General features: G+C 44.3%; 1 protein-coding gene across 2 annotated transcripts in view; it reads right to left on the reverse strand.

The window, feature by feature from the left end:
- LOC122789345 (McKusick-Kaufman/Bardet-Biedl syndromes putative chaperonin-like) overlaps positions 1 to 23,596 on the reverse strand; it is a 286,212-nt gene that overhangs the window by 256,860 nt on the left and 5,756 nt on the right. The gene's annotated exons all lie outside the window — the stretch shown is intronic.

Genomic DNA, 23,596 nt, shown 5'->3' on the forward strand with positions numbered 1-23,596 from the left:
CCAGAATACAAGATGCCATGAACCCTAATGCTTGAAGGACTGTCCTTGCAGTCAGCACGGACTGATGAGATAGTTGATGGAAGTAAAGGGATAGACTCTTTTGTTTGTCCGGGGTTAAAAAGGCCATCTGGGCTGCTGTATTCAGTCTCACACCCAGAAAGCACATGTCTTGAGAGGGTACTAGACTGGACTTTATTTCGTTCACAGAATACCCTAGGCATCTTAGCACTGCTATAACATATTCCAGATGCTGTAGAAGTTCTTCCTTTTCTTGAGCCAGAATCAGGCAGTCGTAAGTAAGGATAGATTTGAATTCCTTTTAGCCTGAAGTAAGCTATCACTGGAGCCAGAACCTTTGTGAATACTCTGGGCAGTAGATAAGCCAAAGGGCAATGCAGAGAACTGATAATGAGAATTTCCAGCTGGAAAACGCAGATACTTCCTGCAACTTATTCTTATAGGCACATGAAGGTAAGCTTCCTTGAGATCTAAAGTTACCATCCAGTGATCTTTGCCCAGCAGAGGTAAAAGCTGTTGTAACGTCAACATCTTGAACTTGGGAATGTCCAGATAAGTGTTGAGGATAGATAAATCCAAAATTGGTCTCCACGTGTTCCCCTTCTTTGGTACTAGGAACAGGCGAGAATAAAATCCTAGGCCCCTTTCTGATACAGGGACTGGCTGAATGGCCCCTATTTGGAGCAACAGAGAAATTTGCTTGTGAGCCTCTTTCCTTTGTGGAGGAGGAACGTCTGGCATGCCTTTGAAAGTGGGTAATGTATGGAAATAAAACCTGTAACCGTGGTGAATGATATCCAACACCCATCTGTCTTGAGTAATTAAATCCCAATTTTCTTTGAAAAGAGACAGTCTTCCTCCCAGAGGAGCTGCCAGACGAGAACCTACTGGCAGCTGAAAAGGCAGGTCATTGGGTCTGTTAACGAAAGGACTGACCCCTGCCCTCACCAGAAGTTGGAGCAGGTGAACTCCCTGTCCTAGGCCTAAAAGAACCTTGAGCTCTGCCCCTACCACGTCTAGACCTACCCCTAGACTGGGAATCATAAACAGGATATGTCCATCCCTTAGTAGGCCAATTTCTACTAAACTTCGGTGGCTGCACCTGCAAAAAATCTTTAACAGTTTGCATAGACTTAGCTTTGTCCTCCATTTTCTTTAAAACTGCTTCCACAGGCGAACCAAACAACACATCAGACTGTAAAGGAGCATCCAAAATCCTTGTCTTAACATGTTCAGCTAAATTCTGATCCCTCAACCAGGCATGCCTGCGAAGAACAGAACTAGTGGCAGCCACCCTCGAGGAGGCCTGTACAGCATCAAAACCACATTGCAAAGAATGCTTACCCACTTGTTCAGACACATGAACTAAATCCAGCAACTCTTTACACTCAATACCTTCCGCCAAAGCATCCACCTTAGATTTCAGTTGTGAAAGGAGATAATTTTGATATTTTAGCATGTGAAACTGACAATTCAACGCCCTCATGGCTAAAGTGGAAGAAGTATACACTTTCTTTCCCCATCTATCCAAAGCCCTTGCCTCTTTATCAGTGGGAACAGGGTTTTTAACCACAGAGGCCTTAACACCTTTAGGTCCCTGAGAAACAGTTTCGGGTCTGCCCTAGGACTCTTAAAAAGATACTTATGAGCTTCAGGCACCCTATAGTACCTATCAGGTTTAACAGGAGCAGGAGGCAAAGAATCAGGGTTCAGGGAAGCCTCTGCAAAAACATCTTCCACCACATTCAACGCAGGAGGTATAGCTAAGGGCCTATGCTGGGGTAAAAACAAGAATTCCCTAAGCCTTTTCCTGGAATCAGAGTAATCCTGGCCTTCCCATTTAAAGTGCTCCCTCATGGAATGCAGAGTCTCTGAAAATGAGAAATCCTCAGGAGGAGAAGCTGTAGGAGTGGAATCATCCACATCAGAATCAGAATAAGGAGGGTACTCCTGCAAATCTTCCGCAGAAGACTCAGAAGCCTCTGAACACTGTTCAAAACTATCAAACTCAGGTTCCACCCTAGGCCTCTTATCAGGGGGGGGCATAGAACCTCTAATCATAGTAATCAAATCTTCTGCCATTTTAAGCATATGTTTCTTAGGCACAGAGCCTGAAGTGGTAGGAGAAGCTCCCACTGAAGCTAAGCTTGGCCTACCTCTCAAAGAAGCTTTGGAAACAGAAGGAGAGGCTCTAACTACCTTAGGAAGAGAGGGAAGAACAGTTACCTGAGAAGCCCCCTCAGCCTGGCCTACCTCCTGAGAAGGCACATCCTGTAACAGTAAAGTCTCTGCCTGAGACTCCAAAGAAACTCCTGGCAAAACCTCTGGCTCCACTGAGCCTTCTAAAGAACCGGCGTCCGGGACTGCCGGTTCATCAACCCTAGGCTTCGCTGTTTTGTCCTTGCGCTTTTTGGACGAAGCGGGCGTCGGAGCATCCGACGGCATTTTATAATTGCAACGCTTCCCAAACACTAACCTGGCACAGTCTAACCTTCTCTTAATAGTGCGTTTGTTAAACCTAGCACAAGAGCGGCATCCAACAACGTCGTGCTCAGGCCCTAAACAAGGTATACACAAGGTATGGTAATCCCTATGAGGTATCTGTTTCCCACAAGAAATACAGTTATTCACTTTTTCTGACATCCGGTTAAATACTGAGGCAAGAAAAAACCAAAATGTTCCCCAACGGGGTACTTAGCCAACTCTGATTCGGTCTGAAACTCCGACTTCAGAAAATTTCAGAACGCCAACCTGCACTCGCAAAACTGCTTCTGCATCGGACCATGCGGCAAAAAAGACTGAGGATATGGCGTCGGTCATGCGCATTAGTACCCTGACGTACTGACGTCAGTCTAATGCGCCCTGACCGACGTCAGCCATATACTCTGGTATTCGGGCCGACTGGACAGCGGACTACCCAATAGTTAGGACTGCAGCAATGTGGAATGAAGAACATCTTGCCAATCCACATGCCATTGTTCACTGGAAAGTCTGTTATAAAGATAGTAAGAGACAAAGTACAGTTGTGTACACTTACCATAAATGTAGATGTTCGAGTGAATTCACTGTTGCAGTCATCACATTTGGGTTATCTGCCTGCAGGTAGCCCTCAGCCAGCCTGAGTCTTCAGATTTCTGCATCGGACGCTGTCGATTTTTCCATGATGTTAGGGGTATAAAACATGCAGCTGACGCCACTACATCAGTTTTTCTTGCCCCAGATGTCAGGTGCCCCCACAATAGGAAGCACTTATATGGTATGGTACACCCCCATCAAAAAGCAAATGCACATGATATAATATATGCCAAACAAGAAGGAAAGGTAGAGCCAAGAGAAGTCAGTGGGCTGGAGGGAGGGTAACCAGGACTGCAACAGTGAATAAACTCGAACATCTACATTTATGGTAAGTGTACACAACTGTACTATGTTCTTCATGTTTCACTGTTGCAGTCATCACATTTGGGTTGATTCCAAAAGCTAAGGAAGGTAAAGAGCATTAGGGCCAGCAATTAGGCCCTGTAAGACTGCTGTGGCAAATCCAGATCTGGATTTAGAAATGATAGGCAGGTGGTAATGTTTGGTGAAGGTATATACAGAGCTCCAGGAAGCAGCTTCCAGGATGTCCCTGGTAGGGACTCTGAGAAATGCCGTAGAGGTAGATGCAGCCCTGGTGGAATGTGATCTTATCCCCTGTGGGGTAGGTTTTCCATGGTGCTTATAGCAGAAATGAATACAATGGGGCATCCATTTGGAAATGGTTTGCTTTGAAATGGCCCTCCCATCTGCCCCTGCAGCAAAGCTAACTAGCAGCTTGTCAGATTTTCTGAGAGGCTTAGTCCTGTCCAAATACAATCTAAGTTGTCTGTGCACGTCCAGCGAGTGCAGTATCCATTCCCCTTTATTTTGAGGATTAAGGAAAAAGGTTTGCAAATTAAAGGACTGGTTTAAGGCCATACTAGACACCACCTTGGGCATAAAGGATGGATTAGTCCTGAGGGAAAACCTGTCCACATGGAAGATAAGGAAGGGTTCCCACTGCCATGAGGGCCTGTAATTCAGACACTCTTCTTGCTGAAGTGATGGCTAGAAGTAAAGCCGTTTTCCAGGAAAGGAATTTCAACTCTGCTGTAGCAGCTGGTTCAAAGGGGGGGGGGGGGTGAGCTTTTCCAATACAAAGTTAAGGTCCCAGGCGGGAGTGGGAGCTCTCCTGGGGGGGTCTTAAATGTTTTGCCCTTCTAAGGAATTGTTTTAGCAAGGGGTGAGAGAAGAGGGGTGGCTCAGTATTATAATGTGCTGAAATGGCAGAGGCATGAATTTTAATTGACGAGAAGGATAGGCCCTTGTGAAGCATTTCTGTTAAATAATCTAGAATATGAGGTAAGCTGGGCACCGTTGGGCCCAACCCCTGAGCCTGGCTCCAGGAACAGTATATTTTCCACTTTTCAGAATAGGATTTTCTAGTACTAGGCCTCCTTCCCTCAAGAATGACATCCAGCACCTGCTTACTGAGGGTTGCTAGAGGAGAGCTCATGGAATTAGCCAGGCTGCAAGGTTCAGGGTTTGAAGCTGAGGGTGCAGAATCTGGCACTCCTGCTGGGATAGCAGGGAAGGGGTCTGAGGCAGGTGCCATGGTTGTAGCAGTGTCAGACTGCGCAAGAGGGGGTAACAGTGCTGGCGTGGCCAGTCTGGTGCAATCAGTATTTTCCTTGACTTGCCCTGTTTGATCTTTAGTACAACCTTCGAGAGGAGAGGCAGAGGGGGAAAGGCATAAACCGAGAGGCTTTCCCAGGTAAAGGACAGGGCACCCACTTTCCAAGCTTGGCTGTGGGGAGTTCTGGTGCAGAATTTGTTCAATTGATAGTTATGAGGGGAGGCAAACAGTTCTACCTCTGGAATCCTCCATTTGTTCCTCAAGAGGTTGAGTATTTTGGGTTCTAGTTTCCATTTTTGTGGTTCCATGAGATTTCTGCTCAAGTCATCTGCCAGTGAATTTAGTTTGCCTGGCAGGAATTGAGCTTGTAGGTGCACTTGGTAGCTCAAGGCTGTGTTCCACAGAGCCATGGCTAGTCTGCAGAGAGGGTACAAGTGGGTTCCCCCTGCTTGTTTATGTACCACATAACTGTGGTGTTGTCTGCCTTTATCAATAGTTGTCCTGGAAGAATAAGGTCTTTAAAGGCTGTCAGAGCATTCTGTACAGCTAGCATTTCTTTTTGATTGATATGCAGGTGCATCTGTTTGGGGTTCCATTTGCCCTGAAAGCACTGCCCTGACATGTGAGCCCCCAGGCATAGTCTGATGAGTCTGTTGTTAGGGTTTGGGCGGCAAAGGGTAGAGTGAAAGGGAGTCCCTTGTTGTGGTAACAGGCCTCTGCCCACCAAAGGAACTCTGTCCTTAGGCAAGGAATGATAGGAATCATAGTTTCCAGGTCCTGAGAATGTTGACACCATAGACTTTTTAGATACTATTGGAGTTTTCTCATATGCAGTCTTGCATATGGAATTAGCAGAATGCAAGAGGTCATGAACCCCAGAGCTTGCAGTATTTTCCTTGCAGATAGCTGGGTTTTTGTGGCCAATAGTTTGAAGTAGGTTGTCAAATAAACTTGTTTCTCTCAAGTGAGGAATGCCATCTGGGAAGTTGTGTTCAAGCTTGCTCCCAGGAATACAATCTGTTGGCAGGGTACTAGGTGTGACGTTGATGGTGTACCCCAGTGAAGTTAGAAGTTTCTTCACAAATGCCAGGTGTTGTAATAAGTCCTGGCTTTCTGCCTGAATCAGACAATCGTCCAAGTATGGGTAAATCTGAATATTTCTCTGCCTGCAAAATGCAATGGCTGGAGCTAGACACTTTGTGAACACCTTGGGCGCAGTAGATAAGCCAAAGGGAAGTGCATGGAGCCCACCCTGAAACATAGGTATTGTCTGCAGGATTCTCTTATTGGGATGTGCAGGTAAGCTTCCTTTAAGTCTAGGGTTGCCAGCCAAGCATCCTTGGCTAGCAAAGGAAGAAGCTGTTTAAGAGTTAGCATTTTCAAATCACCAGAAAGGTGTTGAGAATAGAAAGGTCCAGGATAGGGCGCCAGGAGTTTTCTTTTCTGGGTACCAGGACAAATCTTGAATAAAAACCCTGTCCCCTTTGTTCTGCCTTGACAGGTTGAATAGCCCTGACACTGAGAAGAGACAGAACCTGCTGTTGGGCCTCTGCCTATTGATTTGGGGGAAGGTCTGGCCAACCACTTGGGGTTGGTAGTATGTGGAAGTGGAATCTGTATCCTCAGGCAACTATATTCAAAACCCATTTATCCTGGGTAATGAGTTCCCAGTTTTTTGCATGCAGGGCGAGCTTTTCTCCTAAGGGAGCAAGTAGTTGAGCAGGGCTTGGAAGGGGTTAAGGTTAAGTCATTGTGCCATTTTTCCATAGGGGGGGGTGGCTTACTACTACCTGCTTTGGAAGTGGGGGCCACCCACTGCTTAGATCTGAGCGACTGAAGTCTTGGTGGTCTGCTGTTCCTGGGTTTGGACTGAGAAGGCCTGGAAGAGACTGGAAAGGACCAGTTCTTTGAAGGCCAATGCCTACTGAATTCTGGGAGGCTGTACTTGTGTAAGAAATCTTTAACAGTTTGCATAGATTTAGCTTTTTCCTCCATCCTTTTGTGGACTTCTGCTTTGATGCCAAAAAGGCTGTCCTGGTTTAAGGGTGCATCCAGTAATTTAGCTTTAACATGATCTGGCAAGTTTTGTTCCTTAAGCCAAGCACGACTTCTAAGTACAGACCCAGTGACAGCAGCCCTGCAAGATGCTTCTAAAGCATCAAAACCACACTGCAAAGTATGTTTACCAACTTGTTCAGCAGAGTGCATTAAATCTTGCAAGTCTTTGTGTTCACCACAGTCAGGAATCAACATCATTTTCTGTTTAAGTAGGCCCATAATATGTTGCTGATACTTTAACATATGAAACTGGCAATTTAAAGCCCTAATTGTCAAAGTAGCAGAAGTGTACACTTTCTTACCCCATCTGTCTAAGGCTCTAGAATCCCTATAAGAAGGGGTAGGATTTTTGGCAGTAGTAGCCTTAATGCCTTTTGGTCCTTGGGAAATGGTCTCTGGATCCACAGTTAGAGGAACTTGTGAGAGTCAGGTACTCTGTAGTACCTGTCAGGATTCCTGGGAGCTGGAGGCAAAGTATCTGGTGTAAGGCTAGATTTCAAGAAAACATCATCTACAACAGCCAGAATATGAGGGATAGCTAGAGGTCTGTGTTGAGGCAGGAGTAAGAATTCCCTAAGTCTCTTTTTGGACTCAGAATAGTCCTGGCTTTCCCAGCAAAAATGCTCCCTAAGGGTATGCAAGGTTTCACCAAAAGAGAAATCTTCTGGAGGGGAAACAGAGGGAATGGAATTCTCTGCATCAGAATCCTCATAGGTAGATAAGGGCAAATCCTTGTAATCAGAAGGAGCAGAGATATCAGACTCCTGATCAGAAGAATCAGAAAGAAAATCAGTTGTAGGGCTCTTGGAGGGGGAAGGCTGGTTTCTCCTAATTAAGGTAATAAGGTCTTCAGCCATTCTAAACATTTGTTTTCAAGGAATATGGGCCTGAGTATGTGGTTTGGTCGTTGGTTTTCTAGGCGTAGTGTGAGGTTTAGGCCTGAGGAATTTGGTACTTCTAGTTGAAAACGATGCCAGTTTAATATGAAAGTCTGTAGGCCTGAATATACCCTCAGAAGCCGGTGTCTGCACAGTGGCTCCGGACTCATCCAAGGTAGAGACATCCGCAGGTTCCATAGTCGAAGAAGCATCTCGCGGCATACCGGACTCCGAATGGGTCTCAGTAGAGGCCTGTGAATCTGTAGTAGCGGGTATCAGGGGCTGCGAAAGCACCTCACTGACTACTGGCGGACTGGCGACTAGCTTAACAGAAGTGTCGTCGGCAGTTTTGGACCTATGCGGTCTGTCTCTGTCTTTATCCTTACGTTTTTTCGGAAGATGGGTAGTCAGATGGCTTAACAAAGCCATTTCGGAGTACAGAGATCAAGAATGAAAATATTTAGCTACAAAAATAGCCCAACGAATAGTTCGAGCATTGAACAAGTCACAAAACTGACAGCGAGGGACATTGTTATCTTGGCCTAAATAGGTGACGCAGTAAGAATGAAGTCTCTATGAGGTTATTTGCTTTCCAAAGGTAAGACAATTGTTAATTTTTTCTGACATCGGTTACAGTAAGAAAAAGGATCCCCAACAGGGTACTTATGTTTTTTGAAGACTTTGGGTCTGAAACTTCAAAACGAAAATTTCAGGAGTTGGCCGACCGGCACTTGCGAACTGCTTCGGGGACCACACGGCAAGAAAGACTGATGTAATGGCGTCAGCTGCATGTTTTATACCCCTGACGTCATGGAAGAAGAGACAGCATCCGACGCAGAAATCCAAAGACTCTGGTATTCAGGCCGGCTGAGGGCTACCTGCAGGTAGATAACCAAAATGTGACAACTGAAACAGTGAAACACGAAGGAACATGTGGTCCAAGAACAGACCTTTGTGGAATCCCCACAGTGAGTGATCTGTCCTCAGGAGTGACTTTCTCTATTTTAACTCTTAAAAAAAAAAAGAAGTTATGTCTTACCATAACGTTCCATCTGTGTTGCAGAGCTTTATTCATTCATTACCATTAGGACTTCGGTTCCATCCTCGGAACCGATACTGCCGTTTTCAAGCTCACGCCAGCCAAAAACTCTCAGCTAAGACCTACTCACAATGCCCCTCTTCTAGTTACTCCAGATTGAGTTTGTCCACCCCTATATAATAGAGGTAGCAATAGAAAAATAGCAGAAGGCTCAGTTTGAGCAAACAGCCTAAGCAGGAGTTCCTAACGTCCACTAGGAGTCCAGGCAGGAAGTAATGAATGAACAAAGATCTACAACACAAATGGAACGTTATGGTAAGACATAACTTTTTTATCTGATGTTGTAAATCTTTATTTATTTCATTAACATTAGGACCGAGTCCCCAGCTACTTGAGTCCTGGGTGGCCCTAAGGAAGGATATTCCTGAGCACCATAGAACCAAAAGATGCTCGTCCCCTGGAGGCAAAATCCAATTTGTAATGAGATATAAAGGTATGAGGTCTTGCCCAAGTGGCTGCTGCGCAGATATCATCCATAGAGGCTCTGGAATGAAATACTACTGAAGTAGCCATAGATCTGGTAGAATGAGCCTTTATTCTGGAAGGTAAGGATAGCTTATTCTGTTGGTAAATAAAGGTAATGAACTTTCTAAGCCAAGAAGTCACTTTGGAAACAGGTTTACCCAATCTGGGTCCTGCAAAGGCCACAAACAATTGATCCGTCTTCCTGAAAGATTTAGTCTTGTCCAAATAACAACGAAGCTGCCGTGGCACATCAAGGGTGTGCAAAAGGTACTCCCCTCTATAGGAATGCTGAGGGAAGAAAACCGGAAGGTCGGTAGATTGGTTAACTGAAAATCCAAAATTGACCTTGGGCAAGAAAGAAGGGTCAGTACAAAGGGACACCCTATCCGTGCAGAAGATCAAGTAAGGTCTCTTGACACTCAAGGCCTGCAGCTCAGATACTCTTCTCGCTCAGGTAAGTGCTACTAGAAGTAAGCTTTCCATGACAAAAACTTTAAATCACATGAATCAATGGTCTCGAGAGGAGGACCTTTGAGAGATTGAAGCACCAAAGTCAAGTCCCAGGGTTCTAAGGGAGGCTTGATCGGTGGTTTAATGTGTAATACTCCTTTCAAAAATGTCTTGCATAGGCTGTGTGACAATCGAAGAATTATCAAATCCATTACGAAAAATGGTGATAGCTGCTAAATATACAGTGACAGTCGATGCAGTGGCTCCGGCATTTAAAAGAGTTGTCAGGTATTGAAAGATCTTTTGAACAGACATAGAGAAGGGATCTATGTTCTGATCTTTGGCCAAACAGAAAGTCTAGTCCATTTACTAGAATAAACTTTACTGGTGGAAGGTTTCTGTGAAGCCAGATGAATTTCACGGACAGGAGATGGGATGTCAGGCAGCCTGGCAATCAATGGAAGTGGAGGAACAAAGCTGTGAGCTTGAGACTGTGGAGATTCGGATGAAATAGTACCTGAGGATGAGATAACAGGTCTTGGGAATGATCCAGGATCCACAGGCTGTGAATCAGATGAGGCCACAGAAATGGGAACCAGACTTGACGGGGCCAATAGGTGGCAATGAAGATCACTTTGCTTCTCAACCTCTGAGCTTTCTGGAGAAATTTTAGAATGAGGGGAAAGGCATACAGAAGACCTGAGGGCCAATTGTGCGATTAGGGTAAAGTAACGTCTGCATTTGTTGTTTAGGGGGGAAGAAAACAGATCGCAGCAAGGCTTGCCCCAGTGTCGCAAGATCCGATCTGCTGTTACAGGGTTGAGGGACCACTCGTGAGGCAACAGGATGTTCCTGCTCAGATTGTCCACAATAAGGTTGGAGCTCAAGGGAATGTGCGTTACTAAAAGAAGGTGGTTAGAAGCTATCACACAGTGCCAAATCCTCATGGCTTCCTGACACAGGGAGTAAGACTTGGTTCCGCCTTGCTTGTCGATATACCAGATGACTGACATGTTGTCTGACTGAATTGCAATAGTCCCAGAAGATAGGGATGCATGGAACGCTTGCAAATCTAAGAGAACTGCCCTCAGTTCCAGGACATTTATGTGCAAATTGGCCTCCATGGGGGACCAGATGCCTTGGACTGTCTTTCCCTGGAAATGCTCCCCCCCACCCTAACAGGGAAGCGTCCATGGTAAGACAGAACGGTTGACACCAAAGATTTATTTGTGGCTTCATCCACCATAGCATTGCTTCCTTGCAATGGTTTGTAAGACGTATCATGTGGTCGAGTGGGTGAGTTAAAAACGACCATTGTGGAGCCACTGCAGGATTCTCGTGTGCAGCCTCGCCAGTGGTACTAACGTATGGAGCCCAAGAGTTGCAGTACAAGGCATGCCAGTACATAGGTCTGAGGAAGAAGGGCTTGGCTTTGGTGTCTTATTTTTTGAAAGCATGTGTGGGGGGGGGGCTTGACAGGATGTTGTGTCGAAGACTGCCCCAATAAATTCCAGCGTCTTTGTTGGGGACATTTGAGATTTGTCCTTGGTGATTGTAATCCCCAAGCAGAGCGCAAAACCTTGAGTGTAAGAGAGGCTGCAGACTAGGAAATTCCTGGTCAGAGCAGTAAGGAGCCAATCGTCTAGATATGGAAACACCTGGAATCCTTTTAGTCGAAGATGAGCTATCACAACAGCCATACATTTGGTGAACACTCGGGGGGGCTGAATGACAGTGCCCTGAACTGGTAGTGATTGGCTCCCAGCCAGAAGCAGAGAAACCTGCGGGAGCGGTGATCCATCTTTATGTGGTAATACGCTTCCTGGAAATCTAAAGAGCACATTCAGTTGTCCCTCCCTAGGAAGGGAAGAATGGACTGTACCATGACCATCTGGAATTTTTGAGGTTTGATAAATTTGTTCAATAGGATGAGATCCAAGATTGGTCTCCAGTCCCATCATTTTTGACACTAAAAAGAACCTAGAGTAAAACCCGGATCCTGTCTGGTCTGGTGGGACTGGTTGGATGACTCTTTTTCTTAGCAGCTTTTCTATTTCTAAGGCTGCTAATTCCCTCTCATTGGGTGGCACATCAGGGATTCGTTTTACGAGTCTGGGAGTTAAATCGAATGGTATTTGGTAGCCTCTGGATATTATTCTCAGCACCCAAACATCAGTAGTAACAAGCTGCCAGGCTGGTAGGTGCAGAGAAAAACGACCCCCCCGACTGCTTCCAGAGGAAAGCAATCGGACTGATGCTCTGGAGTGCTGGTAGGGTCTGCCGGAGAAAGAATCTCTAGCTCCCTGGTGATGCAGACCCCCTGCACCCTGAAAGGGGCATCTTCCAGATGAGTTTCCCCCTCTGCCCTGGGGGGGGGGGGGTTGCTCACCACGAGTGTCATGAAAAGATCCTTGGGATTTCCTGAACCACATTTTTCCTCCCTTTGTGTTCCTGAAGTATGCCCGCAACAGACAAGGTCTTTCAGTCTTTCTCACTTTGTGTAAGTGTATCTCATACTTTGGGTCCAAAAAGTGCAGACTCGTCGACAGGTGCATTAATGAAGGAAGATTTAAAGGGGGTCTGCAAAGTCACACAGCTGCATCCAAGCAATACATCTCATTACAGTGCCTGATGTGGCAGCTCTAGCGGCCCCCTTGGTGGTGTGAGATATCAAATGCATCGAGGAGTTCGAAATGGATTCAAGGGTAGCTAGCTGCGAGGCGACAGTGTCACGCACCTCATCAGGCAGTACCCCTGCCAAAGAGGAAGACATTTCAGAAATTAGGTCTCTCTGGAAATGAGTGAAGTGTGCCAGACAGTTCAGCGACTGAATGGCGAAGGTCGCTGAAGCATAGGTCCGCTTCCCTAGTCTGTCCATGGTCCAAGAATCCCTGTTTGGAGGATGGACAATGGAACCATCTTCTGCCAGTTCCCTCTTGGTGGCCGCTGTCACGACCATGGAATCAACTGTCAACTGCTTGGACCAGTGGGCCTGGTCTTCAGGTGTAGATAAAATTTTGTCTGGCCTCCGGGGGACAGGTTCTACGTTGTCCGTGGCCTTCCAGGCATGCTGCACAATGAGCTTAACAAGGTTATCTGCCAGTGGGGTCACCCAGGAAGTAGATGGCTGGGCAAGGAAGGCCTGCAAGAACACATACTCCTCAGAAAAAGGGTTAGATGATTTCCAGTCTCCCCTCTGCTTGAGGATTTCGAGAATGTCTACGAATGAGACGTCATCTGGGGGAGACCGAGGGGACCCCTCCCCTTCATCACAATCGGTATCTTTGGTGATAGATTCCTCCGGGGAATCAAGGTGCTTCCTCTTGCACCGTTTCTTCTGGGATGGCTCCCCAGTGGGATCTTCTGAGGAGGACTCCGGAGAAGGGCTTCCCTTCAAAGGGGGGGGGGGCTTGCAGCTCCCGTGCCCAGGATCCTGAAACAGGGGGTTGGGACAGTTGCTTGCTGGGGGGGGGGGGGTTCTGACGCTGATGTCATTAGTGCTGACCGCGAGCCTGCAGAGGCAAGGACCCTCTTCATCACTTGGAAAGCAGGCCTGTGGGAGCCTGGAACTGAGGAGGACAACCTCGGAACCGGGGTCACGACCCGCCCTGTGTTGCCCACCTCCAGGTGAGGAACTCAGAGAGGACTGGAAGCAGTCAGAGCCATGGACAAACAGTGCCAGCGAGAAAACAGGTGCTGGGCTAGGTACCAAGGTACAGACGTTCCAAGCACTGCTCCAAGAGAGCATCGGCTCCACCAGAGCAGATGCAGCAAGGGTGGTCAGTGCAGACAGGGGAAAAACTGTGGTCGGAGCAGAGACAGTATGCACCAGGGGACATCACTACAGAGGTCTCTGGGACCTGGGTAGAGGCCGGAGGATAAACAGGGGAAGATGTAGTAAATGATTCTGTGCCAAGAGGACGGAAGGTCTAGCTGGAATGGGCAATCCCTAGCTGCCAAAAGCTGGTCCACAACCCTCACTAGGTCTAATTCAGAAAAACTCCTGGTGGATATAAAGGAGGTTTGCTGAAGGAGAATCAGGTCTTTCTAGAAAGGGGCTAAACCTCTGCCCCAAAAAAGGGTCGCAAGTTGGACAGTATCTTGTCCTAGGCAGATATTTGACTTTAGGAGCCAATGGAGCCAAAGAAACTATTGGCACCGTGACTGGGGATGGTGCCGAAGCAGGTACAGTCATAGGAGCCAATGTTGGATCCAAGGACGGCACCAAATTCAGTGATGCAGAGGGGTGGAACCGAATTAGGGGTGAATATCATAGACTGCACAGAGGGAGACGATACAGAGCCTGGTGCTGAAGAGGTCTGTACTGAGGGCGCAGGAGAAGCATGGAGCCGACTCTGTTCCGTAACTGATGGAGATGCAGGAACCAACTGACTCCGTTTTTCCTTATGTTTTTTGGTCTTTGGAGGGGGTAAGACCTCTGACCCAGATAGAGCCTCCGAAAAGGGTGCCTTAATGAAACCTTTTAAAATAAGCTTATTTTTACGTTCTGCTAGTATACAATTACTAAAACTAGCACAAATGTCACAGTCAGCTTTAATATGGTCCACACCCAAACAGGAGACACAACGAGCATGTCTGTCCGAGTTGGGCATCTTATGCCCACACTTGTTAAACTATTTAAATCGCAACTTAGCTTTGTCTGACATAGTAAGACAACAAGGCTATCCTAATATAAAAAAAAAACAAAAGGGAGAAAAAAAGTGAGAGAATACCAACAAAGGTATTTAAAAAATACCCCAAGTGGTAAGGAAGGGCCTACCAAAGGCAGGCGAGAGGGACAGTACCAACAATGGTAGAAATTTGATTACTAAAGTAAAGGGTAGGGAATAGAAGTAGGTTATAGGCGACAAAAAGTTAAATTGACTAAAAATAAGAAATTTTGAGGAAAAACTATATTAAAAATCACAATTTCCACTTAGCTTTAAGAGAGATGGCTAGCACGTCTGACAAGGGACACAGCAAATGAGATCTGAAGTAACTAGGAGAGGGGCATTGTGGGTAGGTCTTAGCTGAAGGTTTTTGTCTGGCACAAGCTTGGAAATGTCTGTATCGGTTCCAAGGACGGAACTGAAGTCCTAATGGTAATGAATAAAGATTTACATCATCAGATGTTCTATTCACTTGACAGCTTGTTACCCACTTTATGATGTGCCCACTGAGGTTATTTGTATGTATTACTTTAATAAAATCACTATGAGGAACTCAATGGAACATTGTTTTTTTTTTTTTAGTGAAATCCAGTTGGACTACATTCACTGATAGCCTTATATCCACAGCTTCAAATACATTTAGATAAAAATGTGCCAAGTTTGATATACAAAATCTTTCCTTATGGATACCACGCTGGCAAATGTCCAGATCAGGTTTTACCTTCTGAACCACTAATGCACAAATTACTCTCTCAAAGCATTTACTGACAAATCATGTCAAAACTTACAGGAAGATAGTTTTTACTGTATTAATTGTGTCCCCCTTAGATACAAGTACTACCAGCACTGATTTCCATTTTTTTGTTGGGGGGGGGGGGGCTGTTTCTGCAGTTCTCTGAAAAGGCCAGTACAAACAAGTTTCAAGTGAATCAATTATATTATACAAAAATTGACCATCCAGTCCATCAGGCTCTGCTGATGTATTTGGTTTTATCTTAAGGCTTCAGATATCATGTTCCATGGTAAAATGGGACAATGCTCTTTACTTTTATACAGTAGATCTTTTCTAACATGTTACGCCTTGACTAACTCATAAAATTTCTCAAAGAAAAGAAATGCCCATCAGTCCTTATTGGTAATCAGTACACCATCCTTTACTATACCAATGCCATTTTGATTTTCCTTTCCGTAATTCCTCAAATGTATTCATGTTTTTTTTTTTTTTTTTACTATCTACAGCATTAGAAGAACCTCTATTCAATGGCCTTTCTTCAGTTCAAAAGTCTTTTCTTTTACTCATCAGTTTCCTGAAACAGGCTCCTACCTCTTGGTATCTATCTTTGTTATCCTATCTAGGACACCTCTTATACTTAAACCACAGTTTCTTTGTACACTTGTTAAGGCTTTCCAGCTGTAATGTCCTTTACTCATTTGGTCTCTTAAAGCGGCTCTATGTCCCTTCAGATTGCACATAGCTGTTTATTGTTAAATAAATGTGATCATAAAAGCTATCCAAAAACTTGGAAAGATTCTTATGACACAGAGCTTTAGGCCAGTCCCATTTAGATAATTCCCTTCTGACAGTAGCATAATCTGCTTGGTAAAATTTCAATTTTAGTTTATGGCCATTACATGCCGTTCCTGCTTGTCTTGGTTACTTCACAACTAATACACAAGTAATCTGGGCCTGGTAGCTCTGGTTCAGTTGTGACAATAAGTTGCAGCCACACCAACCTTAATCAAGGGTACAGCCAGTATACCATCTTTTCTTGTTGCTTTATTAACGGAGTATATCCACACTCTTTACTAACGGTAATAATTGGACTTGCACCATCATTGTTCTTGCTTGGTTTTCCCCATTCCACTTTTGGAGTATTTAAGTCTCCGGTTATAATATAACAACTCTGCTGAAAATTTTTCCACACTAGAACAAATCCTCCCAGGCTATAGAGAAAGCCAGGGGGCTGGAGGGAGAGAGGGAAACCAGGACTGCAACTGTGAATACACTCGAACATCTACATTTATGGTAAGTGTACACAACTGTACTATGTTCTTCGTGTTTCACTGTTGCAGTCATCACACTTGGGTTAATTCCCAAAGCAGAGGTTGGGTGGAGGCAGTCAAGAAGAGTTAGGGCTGGCTAGCAGGCCTTGCAAGACTGCTGTAGCAAATCCAGCCCTGGATTTGGAAAAGATAGATAAATGGTAATGCTTGGTTAGGGTGTGTACAGAACTCCAGGTAGCAGCTTCCAGAATGTCCCTGGTAGGGACTCCCCTGAGAAATGCTGTAGAGGTAAAAGCAGCCCTAGTGAAATGTGTTCTGACCTGTGGGGTAGGTTTTCCACGGTGCTTATAGCAGAAATGGATGCAGTGTGCGATCCATTTGGAAATGGTTTGTTTTGAAATTGCCTCACCCTCTGCCCCTGTAGCAAAGCTGACTAGCAGTTGGTCAGATTTTCTGAAAGGCTTAGTTTTATCAAGGTAGAACCTGAGCTGTCTGTGCATGTCCAAGGAGCGCAGGATCACTTCCCCTTTATTCTGAGGGTTAGGGAAGAAGGGTGGTAAATGGAAATATTGGTTTAGAGCCACACTGGACACCACCTTAGGCATAAAGGATGGGTTAGTCCGGAGGGAAACCCTGTCAGCATGGAAAATAATGAAGGGTTCCACAGCCATGAGGGCCTGTAACTTAGACACTCTTCTAGCTGAAGTTATGGCTAAAAGCAAGGCTGTTTTCCAAGAGAGGAATTTTAACTCTGCTGAAGCAGCAGGTTCAAAAGGGGGGAATTGTGAGCTTTTCCAGTACAAAGCTAAGGTCCCAGGCAGGGGTGGGTGCTCTCCTAGGAGAGCCTTAAGTTGTTAGCCCCTTTCAGGAACTGTTTGATGAGAGGGTGAGAAAATAGAGGTGGTTCAGTATTATAATGAGCTGAGATGGCAGAGCCATGAATCTTAATGGATGAGAAGGATATGCCTCTGTGGAGTAGCTCTGCTAGGTAATCCAGTATTAGAGGTAAGGAGGGCACTGCTGTGTCCTTTCCTTTAGACAGATTCCAACAACATCATCTTTTTCCACTTTTCAGCATAGGATTTCCTATTACTAGGCCTTCTGGCTTCCAGAATGACATCCAGCACCTGTTTGCTGAGGGTTGCTGGTGGGGTATTCAAAGGATAAGCCAAGCTGCAAGGTTTAGGGTTTGCAAATGTGGATACAAAATCTGTCCTTCCTGCTGAGACAGCAGGGTAGGGGACTGGTATAGGTGCCAGGGTGGCACTGTTGTCAGGCTGCACAGGAGTGGGTACCAGTGCTGGCATGGCCAATCTGGAGCAATAAGAACTGCCCTTGGCCTGTCCTGTTTTATCTTGAGTAGTACTCTTGAGAGAAGGGTCAGAGGGGGAACAGCATAGATTGAGAGGTTTTCCCATTGAAAGGATAGGGCATCCACCTTCCAAGGCCCTACTGTGAGGGTTCTTGGTGCAGTATTTGCTTAACTGGTTGTTCTCAGAGGAGGCAAAGAGATCCACCTCAGGTGTCCCCCCACCTCTGGATCAGAAGGTTAAAAGTGTTGTGCTCAAATTTCCACTCATGTGGGTCTAGGAGATTTCTGTCATCTGCCAGTGAATTTTGTTTGCCTGGCAGGAATTGACCTTGTAAATGCACTCGGTGGCTCAAGACTGTGTTCCACAAGGCCATGGCTAACCTGCAGAGTGGGTAAGAATGGGTTCCCCCCTGCTTGTTTATGTACCACATAACTGTGGTGTTGTCTGTTTTTATCAGCAGTTGTCTTGGAAGGATTAGGTATCTGAAAGCTGTCAGAGCATTCTGTACAGCTAGCATCTTTTTGATTGATGTGCAGGAGAATCTGCCTTAGGCTCCAGTGGCCCTGAATGCACTTGCCTGCCATGTCAGCCCCCCATGCATAGTCTGATGTGTCTGTTGTCAGGGTTTGGGCGGCGAGGGGTAGTGAAATGCAGTCTCTTGTTGTGGTTGCATGCTTCTGCCCACCAAAGGAACTCTGCCCTTAGACAAGGTATGATAGGAATGACCATTTCCAAGTCCTGAGAATGTTGGCACCACAGACTTCAAGTACCACTGAAGTTTCCTCATATGCAGTCTTGCATATGGAATTAGAATACATGAGGCCATGAAACCTAGGGCTTGCAGTATTTCCCTTGCAGATAGCTGGGTTCTGATGGCCATTTGTTTGAAGAAGTTTGTCAGATAGATCTGTTTTTTTAGATCTGAAGTGAGAAATGCCATCTGAGAAGTTGTGTCCAAGCTTGCTCCCAGGAATACAATCTTTTGACTGGGTACCAGTTGTAATTTCTTTTTGTTGATGGTGTACCCCAATGAAGTGAGAAGGCTTTTTACAAATGCCAGGTGCTGAAGTAGCAATTCCTGTCTGCCTGAATCAGGCAGTCATCCAAGTATGGGAAAATTTGGATAATTCTCTGCCTGCAGTATGCAATGGCTGGAGCCAGGCACTTTGTCAATACTCTGGGCACAGTAGATAAGCCAAAAGGGAAGTGAAGAGAAATGATAGTGCATAGAGCCTGCCCTGAAACGTAGATATTTCCTGCGTGACTCCCTTATGGGGATGTGCAGATAAGCTTCTTTTAAGTCTAGAGTGACTAACCAGGCATCCTTGGCTAGCACAGGGAGAAGCTGATGCAGGGTAAGCATCCTGAATTTTGGGACCATCAGAAAGGTGTTGAGAACTGAAAGATCCAGGACTAGGTGCCAAGAGCCCTCCTTTCTGGGCACCAGGAAAAGTCTGGAGTAGAAACCCTGACCCCTTTGTTCTACTGGAACAGGCTGAATAGCTCTTATATTGAACAGGGAAAGTACTTGCTTTTGAGCCTCTGCCCACTGGTTTGGAGGAAGGTCTGGAAACCTGCTTGGGGTTGGCAGTGAATGGAAGTAGAATTTGTACCCCTGGGATACAATGTTGAGGACCCATCAGTCCAGAGTAATGGACATCCAAGTTTTTTTGCATGAAGGGCAAGTTTTCCTCCTAGGGGCACAAGCAGGAGGGCATGGGCTGGGAAGGAGAATTGAAAAGTCGTGAAATTTTTCCATAGGGGGGCGGCTTACCACTCCCTGTTTTTGGGGTGGGGGCACTCCATTGTTTAGATCTCTGCATAACCTGAGACTGTAGTCTGGGAGACCCATTTTCCCTGGGTCTTGTCTAGAAGACCTGGAAGGGGAGGAAAGGACCAGTTTTTAGAAGGCCAATGCCTACTGAATATTGGTGGTTGCACTTGGAAGAATTATTTAACAGTTTGCATAGATTTAGCTTTTTCTTCCATCTTTTTAAAAACTTCTTCTGCTTTGGCACCAAACTGTCCTTATTTAAAGGAGCATCTAGCAATTTGGATTTGACATGATCTGGCAAGGTTTGGTCCTTCAGCCAAGCATGCCTTCTCAGTACAGAACCTGTGACTGCAGCCCTGCAAGATGCTTCTAGGGAATCAAAGCCACACTGCAAAGTAGGCTTACTAACTTGGTTTGCAGAATGCATCAGCAAGTCTTATTTTATGCACAATCTGGAAATACCATTTTTTGTTTAATTTGTTCCGTAGTATGCTGCTGGTACTTCAACATGTGAAACTGGCAATTCAGTGCCCTGATAGCAAGAGTTGCAGAGGTATATACCTTCGTACCCAATCTGTCTAAAGTTCTGGAATCCTTGGCGATTAGGTAGGTAGGATATTTGGCTGTAGTAGCCTTAATACCTTTAGGTCCCTGGGAAAAGGTCTCTGGATCAGCAGTAGGATTCTTGAAAAGAAACTTGTGGGAATCGGGTACTCTGTAGTACCCGTCAGGTTTCCTAGGGGCCTGGGGGGGGGGGGGGGTAATGTATCTGGGGTAAGACTGGATTCCATAAAAACATCATCTATAACATCCAGGACAGGGGGTATAGCTAGAGGCCTGTGCTGAGGCAACTCTAAACATTCTCTGAATCTTTTTTTGGACTGAGGGTAGTCTTGGCATTCCCAGTGGAAATGCTCTCTTAAAGTATGCAAGGTTTCACCAAACGAAAAATCCTCTGGAGGGGAGGCAGAGGGAATGGATTCATCTGCATCTGAATCCTCACAGGCTGATAAGGGCTTGTCCTGATAATTAGAAGGGTCAGAGTCATCAGACTCCTGGTCTGTAGAATCAGAAGGAAACTCAATTCTTTGTCTCTTAGCAGGGGAAGGCTGGCTTCCCCTAATTAGGGTAATAAGGTCTTCAGCCATTTTAAGCATTTGTTTTTGTGGCATGGGAGCTTGAGCATGCGCTTTGGTCATCGGTTTTATAGGTGTGGTGCGTACTCTGGGCCTAAGAAACTCAGTAGTTTTGGCTATAAAAGAAGTCGGCGGTTTGACTTGAACATCGGTAGGTCAGAATACACCCTCAGAAGCCGGTGCCTGCACAGTGGCTCTGGACCCATTCAAGGTAGAGACATCCACAGGTGCCATAGTTGAAGAAGCATCTCGCGGCATACCGGACTCTGAATGGGTCTCAGCAGAGGCCTGCGAATCCGAAGAAGCAGGCATCAGGGGCTACAAAGGCACCTCAGAGTACCGTCGGACTGGTGACTAGCTCAACAGAAGCGTTGTCGGCAGTTTTGGACCTATGCTGTCTGTCTCTGTCCTTATCTAAGTTTTTTTCGGAAGAAGGGTAGTCAGAAGGCTTATTGAAGCCATTTCGGAATACGGAGAATGAGAGCAAAAGAATTTAACGACAAAGACAGCCCGATGACAAATGGTTTTGGAGTTAAACAAGGCACAAAACTGACAGTGAGGGATGTCGTGGTCTGGGCTTAAACAGGTGACGCAGAAAGAATGAAAAATCTCTGTGAGGTATTTGCTTTCCACAGCAAGACAATTAACTTTTTCTGACATCGCTTAGAGCAAGAAAAAAGGATCCCCAATTGGGTACTTAGCTTTAGAAGACTTCAGGATTATAAACTTGAAAATGAAAATTTCAGGTAGCGGCCGACCGGCACTTGCGAACTGCTTCTGCTTCGGGCTCCTCCTTGGCAAGAAAGACTGATGGAATGGCGTTGGTTGCCTGTTTTATACCCCTGACGACCTGACGTCATGGAAGAAGTGACAGCATCAAACGCAAAAATACTAAGACTCTGGTATTTGGGCCGACTGAGGGCTACCTGCAAGTAGATAACCCAAGAATGATAACCGCAACAGTGAAATACGAACAACATATATGTTTTAGTACCAGAAAGACATCATTAAGTTCAATTCTCTATTCTTTTAATGAAAAGATTACCAACAGATCAAATGTCTAGTAATAACCTATGAACCTATAACATTCCTAAAAAAAAAAAAATCACAAAAAATCTAGAGCCTCCATCTTCTTTTAATCACTAAAAATAACTGAGTAAATATTGCTGACTAACACAGACTATCCTCTCACCCCTAGCCAAAAATATACACGAGTACAATTGTGCTTAAGGGTCACCCAGGGCAGATTCTTTTCTGTCAAAAGTTTTTTCTTTATGCTAGAATATATTACAGATCAAAAACTTGCATAGAGCAAGGCACAGTTTGATAAAAATTACCTTCTTTTAAGTCCTTGTTCATGACCTACATTAATACACTAACAATGTCTAAAATTATACAAATACCACGGTATTCCAAGCTACAATGAAGGCTGTCTTCCAAAGAGAAACACCATAGCACCAACACAACGTTCAAAGTCACAAAAATGGTCCCGAAGATGTCACAAAACGTCTTTATTGACAAGTAGATTTAGCGCTTTCATCTCCAAAAACTGGAGACCTCATCAGAATCAAGTACCACTACATACTGAATGCCTTTTATACATTATCCAAAAACAGTAATTGGTCAAATGATGATTAATCAAATAATGAAATGGTTGAATAATTAAGTATTTAAACAATTAAAACAATTAAAAACACTTAAACATTGTGCTGAAATAAAGTGAACTGGCTGATCTTTCATAGTATGAGCAAGAATATTGTTCTCAATACATTCTTAAGCACTTAAAAAGTACTTTAAAAAACTTTTTTTAAAAAACCTTTTGAAAAAACTTTTATGAGATACTTTTCAAAAGAAAACATTGTACATTCACAGTTCATGTGAACTTGTATATATATGTGTGGGTGTATGTATCCATCAAAAATTGTGTACACATACACATTTTACATATAAGTATATTTACATATGCACAAGTGTGGTTGTTCAAAAACTGTCATTGCATATTAATCAAATACAAGTAACATATAAATTTACATGTAAAAACACATAAAAAACTGCATGTCACCATGGCCATGGTCTATATATACATTAAATGTATGTATGCATCAATATATGCTAATATACATAAATAAATTGAAATAACAAAATAATTCATAGCACAATTAAACTATTATATATAAAGTGTATAAAATATTATGATGAATTAAGAATATATAATGAATTAGAAATAAGTAATAATATATACAGATTATGTATATTTTTGTTTAGGATCATTAGATAATAATTTAAGGGCTGGAACAATAGATATGTGATCGTTTAGGCCCTTGCCACTACAGGCATCAAGTCTGAGCTGCCATATCATTTCCCTATACGCCAATTTGGTTTCCCAGTCACCCCCTCTAACTGGTCCACCACAAAATTGCAAATTTTGGGTAGTCGAGGTGGTGGACCAGTTAGATAGAGGGGGTTTAATTGTGCTATGAATTCTTTTATTTCAATTTATTTATGTATATTAGCATATATTGATGCATACATACATTTAATGTATATATAGACCATGGCCATGGTGACATGCAGTTTTATGTTTTATGTAAATTTATATGTTACTGTATTTGATTAATATGCAATGACAGTTTTGAACAACCACACTTGTGCATGTAAATACTTATATTATATGTAAAATGTGTGTGTACACAATTTTGATGGATACATACACCCACACATATATATACAAGTTCACATGAACTGTGAATGTAATGTTTTCTTTTGAAAAGTATCTCAAAAGTTTTTCAAAAGGTTTTTAAAAAGTTTTTAAAGTACTTTTAAGTGCTTAAGAATGTATTGAGAACAATATTCTGCTCATACTATGAAAGATCAGCCAGTTCACTTTATTTCAGCACAATGTTTAAGTGTTAATTGTTTTAATTGTTTAAATACTTAATTATTCAACCATTTCATTATTTGATGTCATCATTTGACCAATTACTGTTTTGATAATGTATAAAAGGCATTCAGTATGTAGTGGTACTTGATTCTGATGAGGTCTCCAGTTTTGAGATGAAAGCTAAATCGTCAATAAAGAC

The sequence above is a fragment of the Protopterus annectens genome, chromosome 1.part2 (genome assembly GCF_019279795.1).
Source record: "Protopterus annectens isolate FY-2018-M chromosome 1.part2, PAN1.0, whole genome shotgun sequence".
Taxonomy (NCBI): domain Eukaryota; kingdom Metazoa; phylum Chordata; order Ceratodontiformes; family Protopteridae; genus Protopterus; species Protopterus annectens.